The sequence below is a fragment of the Bos mutus genome, chromosome 17, assembly GCF_027580195.1.
Source record: "Bos mutus isolate GX-2022 chromosome 17, NWIPB_WYAK_1.1, whole genome shotgun sequence".
NCBI classification, from domain to species: domain Eukaryota; kingdom Metazoa; phylum Chordata; class Mammalia; order Artiodactyla; family Bovidae; genus Bos; species Bos mutus.
In genome coordinates this window covers 14,035,799-14,050,493 of record NC_091633.1, presented here as the reverse complement: position 1 = coordinate 14,050,493, position 14,695 = coordinate 14,035,799, and the positions used below count along the sequence as shown (strand labels likewise).

At 43.1% G+C, this 14,695-nt stretch overlaps 1 long non-coding RNA gene across 1 annotated transcript in view; it reads left to right on the top strand.

The window, feature by feature from the left end:
* The window catches only part of LOC138991479 (uncharacterized), a 195,084-nt gene extending 183,534 nt beyond the window's left edge, over nucleotides 1-11,550 (top strand). Inside the window, exon 4 of the long non-coding RNA XR_011467438.1 lies at nucleotides 9,952-11,550. This is a non-coding gene — a long non-coding RNA (uncharacterized lncRNA). The remainder of the gene's footprint in view (nucleotides 1-9,951) is intronic.
* Nucleotides 11,551-14,695: the final 3,145 nt, after the last annotated feature.

Sequence of the window (14,695 nt, the reverse complement as noted above, 5' to 3'; positions counted from 1 at the left end):
CAGAGGTGGGTAAGGATAAGGGCTTGGAGATAAGACAGACATGAGTTCTGTTCCCAGGTCCACCACTTACCAGCTTGAACACTGTAAGCCTCAGCTTCCTCATCTTTGATATGGGGCTAGGATGGTTTCTGGACTATACCAAGGGCAAGGTACTTATTAAATAAATGTTTCTAACTAAAATGGTGGGTGATAGTATGTGGGTATATGTGTGTATGTGCTCACCGTGGTGCTTTCCGGATGTGCTCAATTCCTCCTGAGTTAGGTTGTTACTGCTTTTGTAACTTGAAACACGGTTATTAACATAAAAATGGAGAGGCAAAAAGGAACCGTGAGAATATTATTCAACATAAGAAATGTCATCAGGACAGGAGGAATGTCAACAGTGTGTTAATTTGCCATCTCTGTCTGTTCTCAGAGTTGTCTGTTTTGAATCATTTTGTGGCATTTCTGTTCCTCTTTTTTTTAAGGACTAGTTCCAAGAATTAGAAAAAAAACACAAACAGAAAGACAGAAAACCCCAAAAACTTCAAGCCATGTGGGTGAGTACAATTTGCAGAAAAACATTTCCAAAATAATGTAGCCAATACAGGTCATGTTTTAAACCTCAGATATCTGAGCAAATATCTAAATAACACCTGTAAAGTTCTCCTGCTTGGTAACACCTTGCTTGTTGGAGATAATTTAGAGAGAAGGTTCCAACGTTCATTGGTTTTGCCTGCTCCAGCATCCACCTGCTCTGTACCCCTGCCCACATTGGCATCAGAATTCAGGTATTTTTCTGGGAAAATGGTCCCTTCCCCTAGATCCTTGTGGCTCAAGGTGGGCCTGGCCATGTATTGGCTTTAGAGGTAGGCATGACCCGGTCCTGACTAATAAGAGTACAGTGTTGTTCTGGCCACTGGGATTGGCTCAGGGATGGGCATATGACCCAAGCTACACCAATCAGAGACAAAGAATCTTAGCCCTGGGATTTTTGGCGGAAGTGCTGATATTAAGAGTGCTGTCTTTCCACTGGGATGCTAAGCAGGTAGAATGTAAGGCTGAAAATGTCAGGAATGGTTCAACATCATTTAGGCTTGCTTGAGAATGGAGCAAACACAAAGGATAAAAGGCAAGAAACGGACAAAGTTAGATTCCTGCTGACATCCCTTTAAGCACAAGGGCTCAGCTCTGCCTAATGTTAACAAACATTCCTTTCTGTTTAAGCCAATTGGAGTTAGTTTTCTGTTGCTTGCAACTGAAAAAGTCCTGACTTCACCAGATCACTCTGAAGTGGTAGATACATTCATTTCATTATATGTTCTAAGAGTCTATAGTGTTTATAGTATTTCAGGTGCTAATGACTCATTCAGTGTTTCTTAAGTAGAGCTCCTCTAGGACTGGCTGCAGTGAACACCTAAGAGCCCTTTATAATTAGCTCATTAAAGGAACCCCGGCAAAGTGGTTGTCAACTTACTTAAAAACAGTTGTCTTGAGTAGGCTAAGCCTTTCCCCTGCTACCCCCAACACACAATCAGGCTTTGGAAAGCCTTTTTCAGAGTTAGCACTAATATAGGTCCACATTCAACTCCTTCCCCGATTAATAGAATTCTCACTAAAATATTTAATTCTTTATCTGTAATCCTTTCATACTAACAGAAACAGTAACACAAACAAAACATTGCAAACAGGTTGTGTTTTCTATAGAGAGCAGACAAGCCACTGTTATACATTATAATAGTGCTTTGCAGATAATGTTGATTCTATTTATATTTCATTTCATCACCCAGTTTCCACTCCTTTTGGTGTGATTACCAAGCTATAGATTGCTTAAAATGTTGAGCTCCTGGGTGCATGCATGTGTGCTCAGTCTTGTCTGACTCTTTGCAACCCCATGGACTGTATGTAGCCCACCGGGCTCCTCTGTCCATGGGATTTCCCAGACAAGAACACTGTAGTAGCTTGCCATTTCCTTCTCCAGGGGATCTTCCCGACCCAGAGATCTGACCTGAGTCTCCTGCATTGGCAGGAGGATTCTTTACCACTGAGCCTCCTGGGTAATGGTTCTTTTTCCCTTATCAAAAAATTTTAAAGGCCAGTCAACAGTCTAAGAGGTTGATTCATATCAAAACAAGCTTTACTGAGATCCTAGTGTTTACAAGATAGCGGCAGGTTTGAAGGAGACAGAAAGATGAGAAACTCCCGTCTAAGTCCCCTGGAGATGACTGTCTAGTTGGGGAGATAGGAATGTGGTTTAGTGTAGGGGGCCTGGACTACTGAGGTTCCAATACTGATTCTGTCACCTCCTAGCTACATTCTTGGGCAAAGTACAGAATCTCTGTATACTTCAGTTTTTCATCTGTGAAATAGGGCTAAAAATATAGAACGTCAAAGAAAAATGTCTAGAACTCAAAAAAGATGTCCAAGTTGTCTTTCTTTCTTGTTTTATAGCTTCATAGATCTCTTGTATAAGATCTGATTTTGATGTTGCCCCAGTAATTCTCAGGTATATCTTGGGGTCAAGAATCAACATGTTTGGTGATCCCTCAAAAATCCCTTTGGAAGCAGCCATGTTGGTCACCTGTAGACCATCTCTCAATCTAGTAAGTTCTGCCCAGTCAGTTTATCCCACATTATTCTTTGGTTGAGTACCAGATAAAGCAGTATCTTTGTATTTAGGAGTCAGGTTGTATGAAAAATACTGACCCTTAAATACTTTAAAAACATTTATAAACACTGGACTCCCAGTCAGGGCAGCCAAAGGCCACACGTAAGAAGAAACTCAAGAATCAAGGGATTGGCCATTCTCTCAGGTCCCACCCAAAGGTCACCCTGGATAAGCCTTTATCCCATATTCTGCTATAGGAACCACCTGTACTTGTTACATTGTTCTTTCTCTTCACAAGATTGTGTCTGAATCCATGAACATTAAAGGCTTATAGGAGGCGATTTCCCTATATTTAATTTGCTTCATAGTAAGACAGTTCAGAAATGTTAGACATCAGGGTCAAGGCTAGGACCTGGGGATCCCAACCCATCTTGACCTTGAAAGCCCTCTTTGTAAAAAGCATAAGATCTGGAGTTCAAAGCATGAGACTTGAGTCCACAATTTTCCACAGGGTGACCTTGTTACTAGTCACTTTATCTCCTTCAACTTTAGTCTCTTCCTATGAAAAAGAGGCTCTTGAAAATATATACCACCCACAGTTACTGAGAGAATGGAGATAAAATATGCATGTTGAGTTAAAAAGGGTATTCATGTGTTATTCACTAACTCTACAGTCGTAGTATGGGAACAGGGTCTAGTGATGATGAGTAAGTCAGTCCCTGACGTCAAGAAGCACTCAGCCATGTGGGAAAATATAGTAGAAATGTGTAATGATACTATGGTGTGGCAAGTATGATGGTGAGTTATTCTGTAGTACCTGCCAACACTCCAGTCTTTTTGTGGTTCCAAAGGAAATGATCTGTTTTGTTTTGACAGTTAGTTAATGCATGTTTGGGTAGTTTCTGTTTTGTGTTGCAGAAGAGAAACACAGTTTGAGGTGGATGTATATATATATACATTCTGAAAAGCTCTGTCCTTGCTAGCTGGGATGGTGGGAGGACTGGGCAATCCTATCAGGCTTCTTCAGCTCAGGGAAAGAATTCTGAATGACTATTCATGATCAAATTAGACAGATTTGTTTCCCACTAGTAAACAGTCAGTAATAGTTATTGAGTGTATGCTGTGCATATTGTATTTTCTATTGAAAAGTCATACAGCTTGGCATCAAATGGGTTCTACCATTTACTAGCCATGGAATTTGGGGCAAGTGATTTACCCTGTGTGAGCTTCAGTGTTTTCTCTTGAAATGGGGCAGAAATGGTGTAAACATGAGGATTTAGTGAGATGGTGGGACACCATGGGGAGTGTTCAGCAATGGCAGTTATCACCATTGGCTCCATGGAAAAGCTTGGGCATAGGAGAGATTCTGTCCTGGAAAGATCTTTGTGATCACTGCAGGGCTCTTCAGGAGACTGGGGTTGTTAAATTTAAAAGAGGTTTTAGGTTCTCATGTCAGCACATAAGGCAAAAAAGGATGGGGTCAAGGTACACTTGAAAATGACCTGCCCATAAAGTAGGGTATATATGGTATTATATACAAACAACTCGGGTTTGAGAACCACTGAGTCAGACCACTAGACAGAATAAAAGGAAAGTTTACCTACAATTGCCTGAGGATTCAAACCATTCTGTGTCCAAGGAAGAGGGTCTCAACTGGGGGCAATTTTTCCTCTCCCAGAGGACATTTGGCAATGTCTAGAAAGGCACTGTCATGACTAGGATGGGGTATGATACTGGCATCCAGCGGGTAGCAGCCAGGGATGCTACTAAATATCCTGCAGTGCCCAGGGCAATTTCCCAAAACAAAGACCCACACAGGCTAAAATGCCACTGGTGCCGAGGTTGAGAAACCCTGCTGTAAGGTAACTATCAAATCCACGTTTAGGAATGAGAGATGGGTGGAGTCTGCTTGGATGGTCTGCTTGTCAGGGGTTGGGGCTGGGTGGTGGGAGTTTAATGAGATGCCATATGTCAGAGTTCTTAGTTCAGGGCCTGGCACAAAGTAGGTGCTTAACAAATATTTGGTGAGTGTATAGTTGCATCTTGCTTGCTGGGTTCTATCACATACGCACTGTTTTTTGAAATGTGGCTGGAGACCTGCTGGGCCACCTGCCTCCTGTCTTCCCAAACTGGAATTTCCACTTCAGCCGCACTCACTGGGGACAGACCTCATGCGGCTATCTTCCATGAGGGGAGGTTCTGAAGCCAGCACCAATTCAGATGTGATCCTGCTAGATCATGATTATCAAAACTTCATAATTTGGATTCAAAATTACTGACCTCTCAACTCTCTGTGGAAAGCCTTCCTCATAGCCACATGATTTTAAGAAGGAGCTCTCACAAATACAGACTCCATTTCCCCCCAAAAACAGAGTGGATCTGAACTAGGAGTCCATGTGTCCAAAGCAAAGCTGGGGGATGGTAGTTGGCACTTACAACCTAGGAAATTCTCAAGGACCACACAGGCCAGAAAATTGCTTTTAAACAAAAGAAATATTTCCATTTCATTTTAGCCCCTAATGTATCACATAACTCTAATATCATTCCCTGTCCAACTGAAATATTTGAATCCAAATAATTCTTAAGTCATTTGGACTCTATTCAAAAGTGAATTCATCTCTTTAATCATCCTTCCCCTTATTTTTTAAATAAAGACTAATATTGAAAGTTGAGTCTATTTGTGGATTCTTTTTTTTTTCACTGTAAGATGTTTCTTTTTTTACAGTCACTGTTGCTTTCTTCCCCATCATTTCTTACTCATCAGTGTCTTGAAAATCCTAAACTTGTCTTTTTCCATTTTTAAATTTTCCTTCATTTAAATATTGTGGACAGCAGGCAGACTGAATAATGATGAATATGATTAATATTCAGACTTAATAAGTCTTATGAAAAGGCCTTTTTCCAAGGAAGGAGGATGTATGGTTTTGGCAGCATATGGTGTCACGGTGAGAGAGTCGAATGTAGGGTATCTGGATGGGGGAAAGGCAATGTCCTGGCCATCCTGCCCCTGAGAGGGAGGACATGCATATGGTATCCTCTCCCATACATCCAGAGGAGAAAGGGAAATGTGCCCCCAGAGTGCATTTCTGCATCACTCTGTCTCAGGAGTTTTCTTGATTTGAAACATTGTCTTGGTGTGTCTCTGTGACACAGAATGATGCACATTATTCTCAGATGGGCAGGGCCTTCTCCTTGATGTCCTTCTTTTCCTAAAACACCTATGATAGAGAAGACCATACCAGGATCCAGGAATGGCAAATACACAGCTGATTCACATCTACTCTCCACTCCTCTGCCTACGGCAGACATTACCGATCAATGACTCTTTTCCCCAAACCACACATACAGCCACTACCAGTGGATTTCAGAGTAAGCACATAAGATAAAAAAAGATTTTTTGCCTCTGCTAAGTGAAAAAGAATAATACTTGAAGAGCATGGAATGTCGCCACCACTGTATCCTTTTCCAGAAACCTCTTCAGTGCTCCAAATCCTAGTTGACCAAAGGTTTGAAAGAGAAGAGGGAGAGGTCAGCTTTGCTTTCTCCATAGCAATTTGGTTTAAAAACTTGAAGTCTCTGCGTACGTAGAAACAAGCAAATTGAATGAATTCAACCTCTTTTCTTAATAGAACCTCAGTCTGTAGTTTTTGAGTAAGGTGCAGATTATTTTTATTTTCAGTTTTCCTCTTGAAATTATATAAAATTACCTCTCCTCTCCCCTCCAATCCTTATAACTGCTGTTTTTTTCCCTCAAATTCTTTGTGTTTTTACTATAGGAATTTTTTTTCAAATAAGTTCCTGATGTTACTTTATCTATAAGTCCTCAGTCTGAGATGGAGTTTTAGAAACAATCTAGAACCAAAATTAATTCTACCACTTTATAATCTGCCCAGTCAGATGCAAAAAAAAAAAAAGTAGTATATGGTTTTCAAGTACTTTCTATACTTGAGACTAAAAATGGCATTTTCTTTTCTTTAAGCAAATGCAACTCTCTGGGTACTTACTGTAAGAGGATTTTAGTCATTGGAGACATTTAAAAACAGATCTCAAATGAGAATCTTTCTTTATATTTTTTTCAAAAGGATATTTACTTTGGAAAATGCTACATTTAGAAAAATTGTGCCTTGGATGACAACTGGCCCACTAAGTTGTACTGTTTTTTGAGGGGAAGAAAGGAGCGGAGGAGGTTGGAGGCTGTGTAAAGGCAGTTCTGTTCACCCACCAGCCAAGCAGGATCTGAAAGTTCATTTTCATTCATTTTCATTCGTTCATTCATTCATTCAGACAGTCAATCAACACATATTGAAGGCCTGCCATATAGAGAGCATTGTGCTAGACAATGGGCCTATAGCCATGAACAAAACACTCTCTTTGACTTTCCACTTTTCTCAGCTGGGCATGCCAGAGAAAGATGCCCTAAAGTCCTAAGACAGGAGTTCTTGGGCAATGTCTGGAGACCTTTTTGGATGTCACAATTGCGGGAGGGTGCTACTGGCATCCAATGGGTAGAGGCCAGGAATGCTGCTAAACATCCCATGATACACAGCCCCTTACCCTAAATGTCAACCGAATGGAAGTTGAAAAGCCTAACCTTAATGCAGACAAGATGTGTAAGGAACTAACTTTTAGTCAATGCTTCTAGTTAAGCACCATCCTTAGGAGGAATGAGAAAATAGAAGCTCAATTCATTTTCTGTCAGATTTTCTTCTCTCATGGAACCATGAGTGAGAGAGGTCGGTACCGCTGCTCTCAGGGTATGGTCCATGGACCAGCAGCATCAGCGTCACCTGGGAGCTTGTTAGAAATGCAGACACTCAGGCCCCACCCCAGGTCAGCTAAATCAGACTCTGCATGTTGACACCACCTCAGGAGATCTGTGTGCACCCAGTTATAGTATGAGAAGTTGCAGCTCTAATCAGACTTGAAACAGAAGTTTTAAGTTATAGTCTTGATATACGCTGAAATCCTAACCCCCAATGTGAAGGTCTCAGGAGGTGGGGTCATGAAGGCAGGAGGCAATTAGGTCATGAAGGCAGAGTCCTTATGAGCAGGATTAGTGGCCTTACAAATGAGACCCCAGAAAGCCCCCTCACACCCTCTATTGTTTGAGGACATGGCATGGTGTTTGGGACCATGTTTGAGGACATTGTTTGAGGATATGGTGAGGGTTCACTTCTCACCAGACACTGACTCTGCCTTGATCTTGGATTTCCTGGCCTCCAGAACTGTGTGAAATAAATGTCTGTTGTTTCAGCCACCAGCCTATGGCATTTTTGTTATAACAGCCCCAAATGCTTTCGAAATGTGGTGATGGAGAAGACTCTTGAGACCCCTTGGACAGAAAGATCAAACCAGTCAAACCAGTAAAAGAAATCAACTCTGAATATTCTTTGAAAAGACCGAAACTGAAGCTCCAATACTTTGGCCACCTGATGTGAAGAGCCAACTCATTGGAAAAGACCCTAGTACTGGGAAGGATTGAGGGCAGGAGGAGAAATGGGTGACAGAGGATGAGGTGGTTGGATGGCATCACTGACTCAACAGACATGAGTTTGAGCAAACTCTGGGAGATGGTAAAGGACAGGGAAGCCTGGTATGCTGTAGTCCATGGTGCCACAAAGAATTAGACACAGCTGAGAGACTGAACAACAAGCCCCAGATGGACTAAGACAGCTACAAAGGAACCCACTCTGAGGGATCAGGGAAGGCTTCCATGAAAAATGAGCCTGTAAATTGAGGGCTGGATTGGGGGTCAACCAGGAAAATAGGGTTCCTGACAGCGGACTATCACTAGCAGAGGCTCAGAGATTGGAGGGAGCCTGGTCAACGGAGGAGCTGAAGGAAGACGCATTATATCTAGAGTCCTTTAGCATGGTGTCCTAAGAGCCGAGAGAACTGGTCAGACCAGAGTTGGAATCCCATGAATGATAATTGTCCCAGGCGCCCCAAGTCTGACATGGGACAAAGCAAGAACAATCCTGCTGGGAACAAACGCTGCTCCCCAAGCGCTCTGATTTAAGGTTACAGAGCCATTATGTCGATACATTTCTGTACAGATTTTGTAGTTTATGACACATTCTGGCAACGTTTAGATGCAATTGCAATGAGCCAGAATGTAGTACTGTAAACCTAAAACTGGATATCCCTTGAAGCTGTTAGAATCTGGCAGGAGACCTGCTCCCAATTACAAGCACAGTTTCCAACTTCACTGTTCCCTCCTCAAAAGCATTGAAAACAAAATCCATTTTTAATGAGGGACTACTAAACACTTTGCATTCTGTTAATGTCCCTTTTGGCCTCTCAAGCCTCAGTATGTCTTATACCCCAAGAAATGACCTCCACTAACTGACTGGCCAAGGCAAGAGAGTATCCTAGGAGTCTCGCACCCCAGTGCAAATATGGCGCCCGAATGGACTGAAACCAAGGGATCCTGTCCCCACCCCCCTCAATCCCCTCCGCACATGGCCAGCTGGGTGCACAGGGCCAGCCCTTCCCAGGGCTGGGTGGGAAACTGGGAGAAGTCATCTCAACACACACATCCAGTATACACTTGGCTGCCTGACTCCTCATCTCTAACCTATTACTAATCTTACAAACCATCCATTATCCACTCAGTATCTGGCAAACATGAACTTGGCCCACGTCAAAGCTGACTGATGAGATCCAAGTTAGAAGAAGTGGGAGAAAGAAGAGAAAGTACAAAAGATGAGCCAGACGGTTTTCCAACCTGTAAGAACATGTTGTATTTACCAGGCCGGGTATGAAAGCCAAGCTCCGTTCCCGTTGTTTGTCTTCTGCTCAGGGTCTGGGTTATGTTTGGTGCAAACAGGTCAGTACCCGCGCCCCCCCACCCTCACTTCCATCTGATGATTGGCGTATTGTTTAGAGGCGAGGAGGGATGATCCTGTGCTCCAGAGGAAGTTGGCAAGAAAGTTTAATTCTATAAAAAGAAACGCGCGGTCAGGATACGGTTTCCTATTCTGAGTCAAGGCAGAGAAGGGAGTCAGAAATTCCAACCCAGAGGGTCAGGACAGGCTCCAGGACCTGTTGAATCACATCTGAAACATGTTCCCCGTTCTCCTTTCTCCTCCTCCCTGTTCTTACAACTGGCCAACTGGGATTACACAATTCGCACTAATTTTATTCCACATGTGGCTGTTTCTTATTAGGAGGATGGATCTTATTTTTTTTCCTTTACCATGTCATCTCTCCTGATTCAGGTGAGTAATTCCATTTCTTAACACAGGGATTCTGTTCACACTCTTGGCTGGACTCAAAAAAAAAAAAATGTGCACTCAAACTTTTTCTTAACGTGTCTTTTTTCTGTGTCTTTTAAACCCCCGAATCTTTGTTTCTCTGCCCAGAATCTTCATCGTTTCCTCATTCTGAAGAGTTGGACTCGACAGGAACCAATGGAAAAGTGAACATTTGAGTCAATCGACAGGATGTTTTTTGGTCAACCAATACCCAACAACTGTTTCTAAAGGGTTTGTCCCCACCTCCACCCCCCACCCCGCAACTGGAGTGGTGAGTTTTCTCTTTAGCTGAATTCACCAGATGTTTTGGCGGTACATAAACCTGGCTTTCCCGTCTTCCAAGTGGATGAAATAGGATCCAAATCACAGCACGTCTCCTCAGCTTCTCCAACCAAGTACTTAATGGTTCTTGAGAATAATGTAAAGATGGAGTTCAGTTTTCTTCAGGCCTTGGGCCCACTGGATCCAGGTGTTGGCATTTTCTGGCTTCGCTTTAGAAGATTTCCAGGTGGAATCCCAGATTCATGAGCACGAGTCAACTTCCCCACAGTTACCCTCCTCCATCACTTTAATTTTTCTGGCCACATATCAGAAACTGTAAAAGTACACCCTAAAATCCCCACGAAGGATGAACTGCTGTAGTGGCACGCACATGATTCAACCACATCTGGAGAAAAAACTGCTCTGCGACTCCCCCTCAGTCTTTGCAACTCCAGGTGCCGCCCCCCACACCCGAGTCAAAGGGGAAACAGGACCCCTTCATCAGCCTCCAACCTCCCTCTGCCTTGTGCCCCGTTTTGCTTAGAACAAGCTTCAGCATGCCATGCCACCTCGCCAGGCCTTGCCAAAATCCACGAATGGCACAGAGAGCACATTAAACAGATGGAATGCAACATACATGTAAAGAAATAAGAGCACTGCCAGGAAGGTTGGCAGCAGCGCTGGAATGCTTTAAACAGTGTGTGTGTGGGTAGGAAGAGTGAGCCCAGAGTCGGCGAGGCTGCCTCCTTCTCAAGAGCTGTTTCTTTTACAGCCGTGACCTGTTTTGCCAGTCAAAATAAATACGGTGTTAAATGCCCCCTTTTACTGGCTCCCAATACCTTGGCAATGCAACTTGAAATATGACCCGCTTTCATTGGAAAAAATGTCCTTTTAACTGAGTGGAAAGGATGTGCCCCTTCTAGGAAGTAAGTAGGAGGGTCACGGATGGTGGGGCCTTCTGAACACAGACACACTGAGGAAGCAGGACCGGCCTTGGAATCGACACTGCCTGTTTAAAAGTCATCACCTTTAGAAGGTTCCTGGCAGACACAGAGCAACACTTGGGGCTGGCTTTCAAGGCTTCTGTCCCCTCTGATTTCAGCAGGAACAATAAAGTAGGAGGTCTGAGTGTGGGCTGTCTCACGAGGCACCTTGAGATAGCCAAGTCCTTCCTTCTAGCTGTGCTAACCAGGAATGACCATGGGGTCAGCCCATTCACGATGCCATTTAGTTTTGCGTGCTCCCCATGGCCATAGTCACTCCATAACCACGTCAGCATCTTGCCACGTGTGTGAGAAGCTAGATGGATTTCCCCCAAAGAGTCATCGTCGCATTTTCTGCATACCAGGCACCTCGGATGTATTTTCTGAATCATCCCATTATCACATGATATAAGGATATCACTACTCCAGGGACTTCCCTGGTTGTCCAGAGGTGAAGATTCTACTTCCACTGCAAGGGGCATGGGTTCAATCCCTGGTTGGGGAACTAAAATCCTGCATGCCACCTGGTGCAGCCAAAAAATAATAAAATATTTCCTTAAAAAGGATATTCAGTTCAGTTCAGTTCAGTTGCTCAGTCGTGTCCAACTCTTTGCAACCCCATGAATCGCAGCACACCAGGCCTCCCTGTCCATCACCAACTCCCGGAGTTCACTCAGACTTAGGTCCATCGAGTCAGTGATGCCATCCAGCCATCTCATCCTCTGTCATCTCCTTCTCCTCCTCCCCCAGTCCCTCCCAGCATCAGAGTCTTTTCCAATGAGTCAACTCTTCGCATGAGGTGGCCAAAGTACTGGAGTTTCAGCTTTAGCATCATTCCTTCCAAAGAAATCCCAGGGCTGATCTCCTTCAGAATGGACTGGTTGGATCTCCTTGCAGTCCGAGGGACTCTCAAGAGTCTTCTCCAACACCACAGTTCAAAAGCATCAGTTCTTTGGTGCTCAGCTTTCTTCACAGTCCAACTCTCGCATCCATACATGACCACAGGAAAAACCATAGCCTTGACTAGACGGACCTTTGTTGGCAAAGTAAAGTCTCTGCTTTTGAATATGCTATCTAGGTTGATTTCCTGGTCATTTCCTTCCAAGGAGTAAGCGTCTTTTAATTTCATGGCTGCAATCACCATCTTCAGTGATTTCAGAGCCCCCAAAAATAAAATCTGACACTGTTTCCACTGTTTCCCCATCTATTTCCCATGAAGTGATGGGACCAGATGCCATGATCTTCTTTTTCTGAATGTTGAGCTTTAAGTCAACTTTTCCACTCTCCACTCTCCACTCACCATCAAGAGGCTTTTAAGTTCCTCTTCACTTTCTGCCATAAGGGTGGTGTCATCTGTATATTTGAGGTTATTGATATTTCTCCCAGCAATCTTGATTCCAGCTTGTGCTGCTTCCAGCCCAGCGTTTCTCATGATGTACTCTATATAGAAGTTAAATAAGCAGGGTGACAATATACAGCCTTGAAGTACTCCTTTTCCTATTTGGAATCAGTCTGTTGTTCCATGTCCAGTTCTAACTGTTGCTTCCTGACCTGCATATAGGTTTCTCAAGAGGCAGGTCAGGTGGTCTGGTATTCCCATCTCTTGAAGAATTTTCCACAGTTCATTGTGATCCACACAGTCAAAGGCTTTGGCATAGTCAATAAAGCAGAAATAGATGTTTTTCTGGAACTCCCTTGCTTTTTCGATGATCCAGCGGATGTTGGCAATTTGATCTCTGGTTCCTCTGCCTTTTCTAAAACCAGCTTGAACATCTGGAAGTTCACGGTTCATGTATTGCTGAAGCCTGGCTTGGAGAATTTTGAGCATTACTTTACTAGTATGTGAGATGAGTGCAATTGTGTGGTAGTTTGAGCATTCTTTGGCATTGCCTTTCTTTGGGACTGGAGTGAAAACTGACCTTTTCCAGTCCTGTGGCCACTGCTGAGTTTTCCAAATGTGCTGGCATATTGAGTGCAGCACTTTCACAGCATCATCTTTGAGGATTTTAAATAGCTCCACTGGAATTCTATCACCTCCACTAGCTTTGTTCGTAGTGATGCTTTCTAAGGCCCACTCGACTTCACATTCCAGGATGTCTGGCTCTAGGTGAGTAACACACCCTCATGATTATCTTGGTTGTGAAGTTCTTTTTTGTACAGTTCTTCTGTGTATTCCTGCCACCTCTTCTTAATATCTTCTACTTCTGTTAGGTCCATACCATTTCTCTCCTTTATCGAGCCCATCTTTGTGTGAAATGTTCCCCTTGGTATCTCTAATTTTCTTGAAGAGATCTCTAGTCTTTCCCATTCTGTTGTTTTCCTCTATTTCTTTGCATTGGTCGCTGAGGAAGGCTTTCTTATCTCTCCTTGCTATTCTTTGGAATTCTGCATTCAGATGCTTATCTCTTTCCTTTTCTCCTTTGCTTTCACTTCTCTTCTTTTCACAGCTATTCGTAAGGGCTCCCCAGACAGCCATTTTGCTTTTTTGCATTTCTTTTCCATGGGGATGGTCTTGATCCCTGTCTCCTGTACAATGTCATGAACTTCCGTCCATAGTTCATCAGGCACTCTATCTATCAGATCTAGGCCATTAAATCTATTTCTCACTTCTACTGTATAATCATAAGGGATTTGATTTAGGTCATACCTGAATGGTCTAGTGGTTTTCCCTACTTTCTTCAATTTAAGTCTGAATTTGGCAATAAGGAGTTCATGATCTAAGCCACAGTCAGCTCCTGGTCTTGTTTTTGTTGACTGTATAGATCTTCTCCATCTTTGGCTGCAAAGAATATAATCAATCTGATTTCGGTATTGACCATCTGGTGATGTCCATGTATAGAATCTTCTCTTGTGTTGTTGGAAGAGGGTGTTTGCTATGACCAGTGCATTTTCTTGGCAAAACTCTATTAGTCTTTGCCCTGCTTCATTCCGTATTCCAAGGCCAAATTTGTCTCTTACTCCAGGTGTTTCTTGATTTCCTACTTTTGCATTCCAGTCCCCTATAATGAAAAGGACATCTTTTTTGGGTGTTAGTTCTAAAAGGTCTTGTAGGTCTTCATAGAACCGTTCAACTTCAGCTTCTTCAGTGTTACTGGTTGAGGCATAGACTTGGATTACTGTGATATTGAATGGTTTGCCTTGGAAACGAACAGAGATCATTCTGTTGTTTTTGAGATTGCATCCAAGTATTGCATTTCGGACTCTTTTGTTGACCATGATGGCTACTCCATTTCTTCTAAGGAATTCCTGCCCACAGTAGTAGATATAATGGTCATCTGAGTTAAATCAAAAACTTTTTGAGTTTTTTATTTAACTCAAAAAGAATATTACCACTCTTATTTTCCCCTTCATGGATCACAGCCTTGTTGTTGGCAATGGGGATTGCATAACTCAATGAAGCCAGGCAAAAGGAGAAGGGGGCAGTAGAGGATGAGATGGTTAGGTAGTATCACCAACTCAATGAAGATGAATTTGAGCAAACTCCAGGAGATAGTGAAGGACAAGGAAGCCTGGTGTGCCACAGTCCATGGGGTCGCAAAGAGTCAGACATGACTGAGCAACTGAACAACAATTCCTATTTTACCTATGAAGAAAGTGAAGTTCAGAGA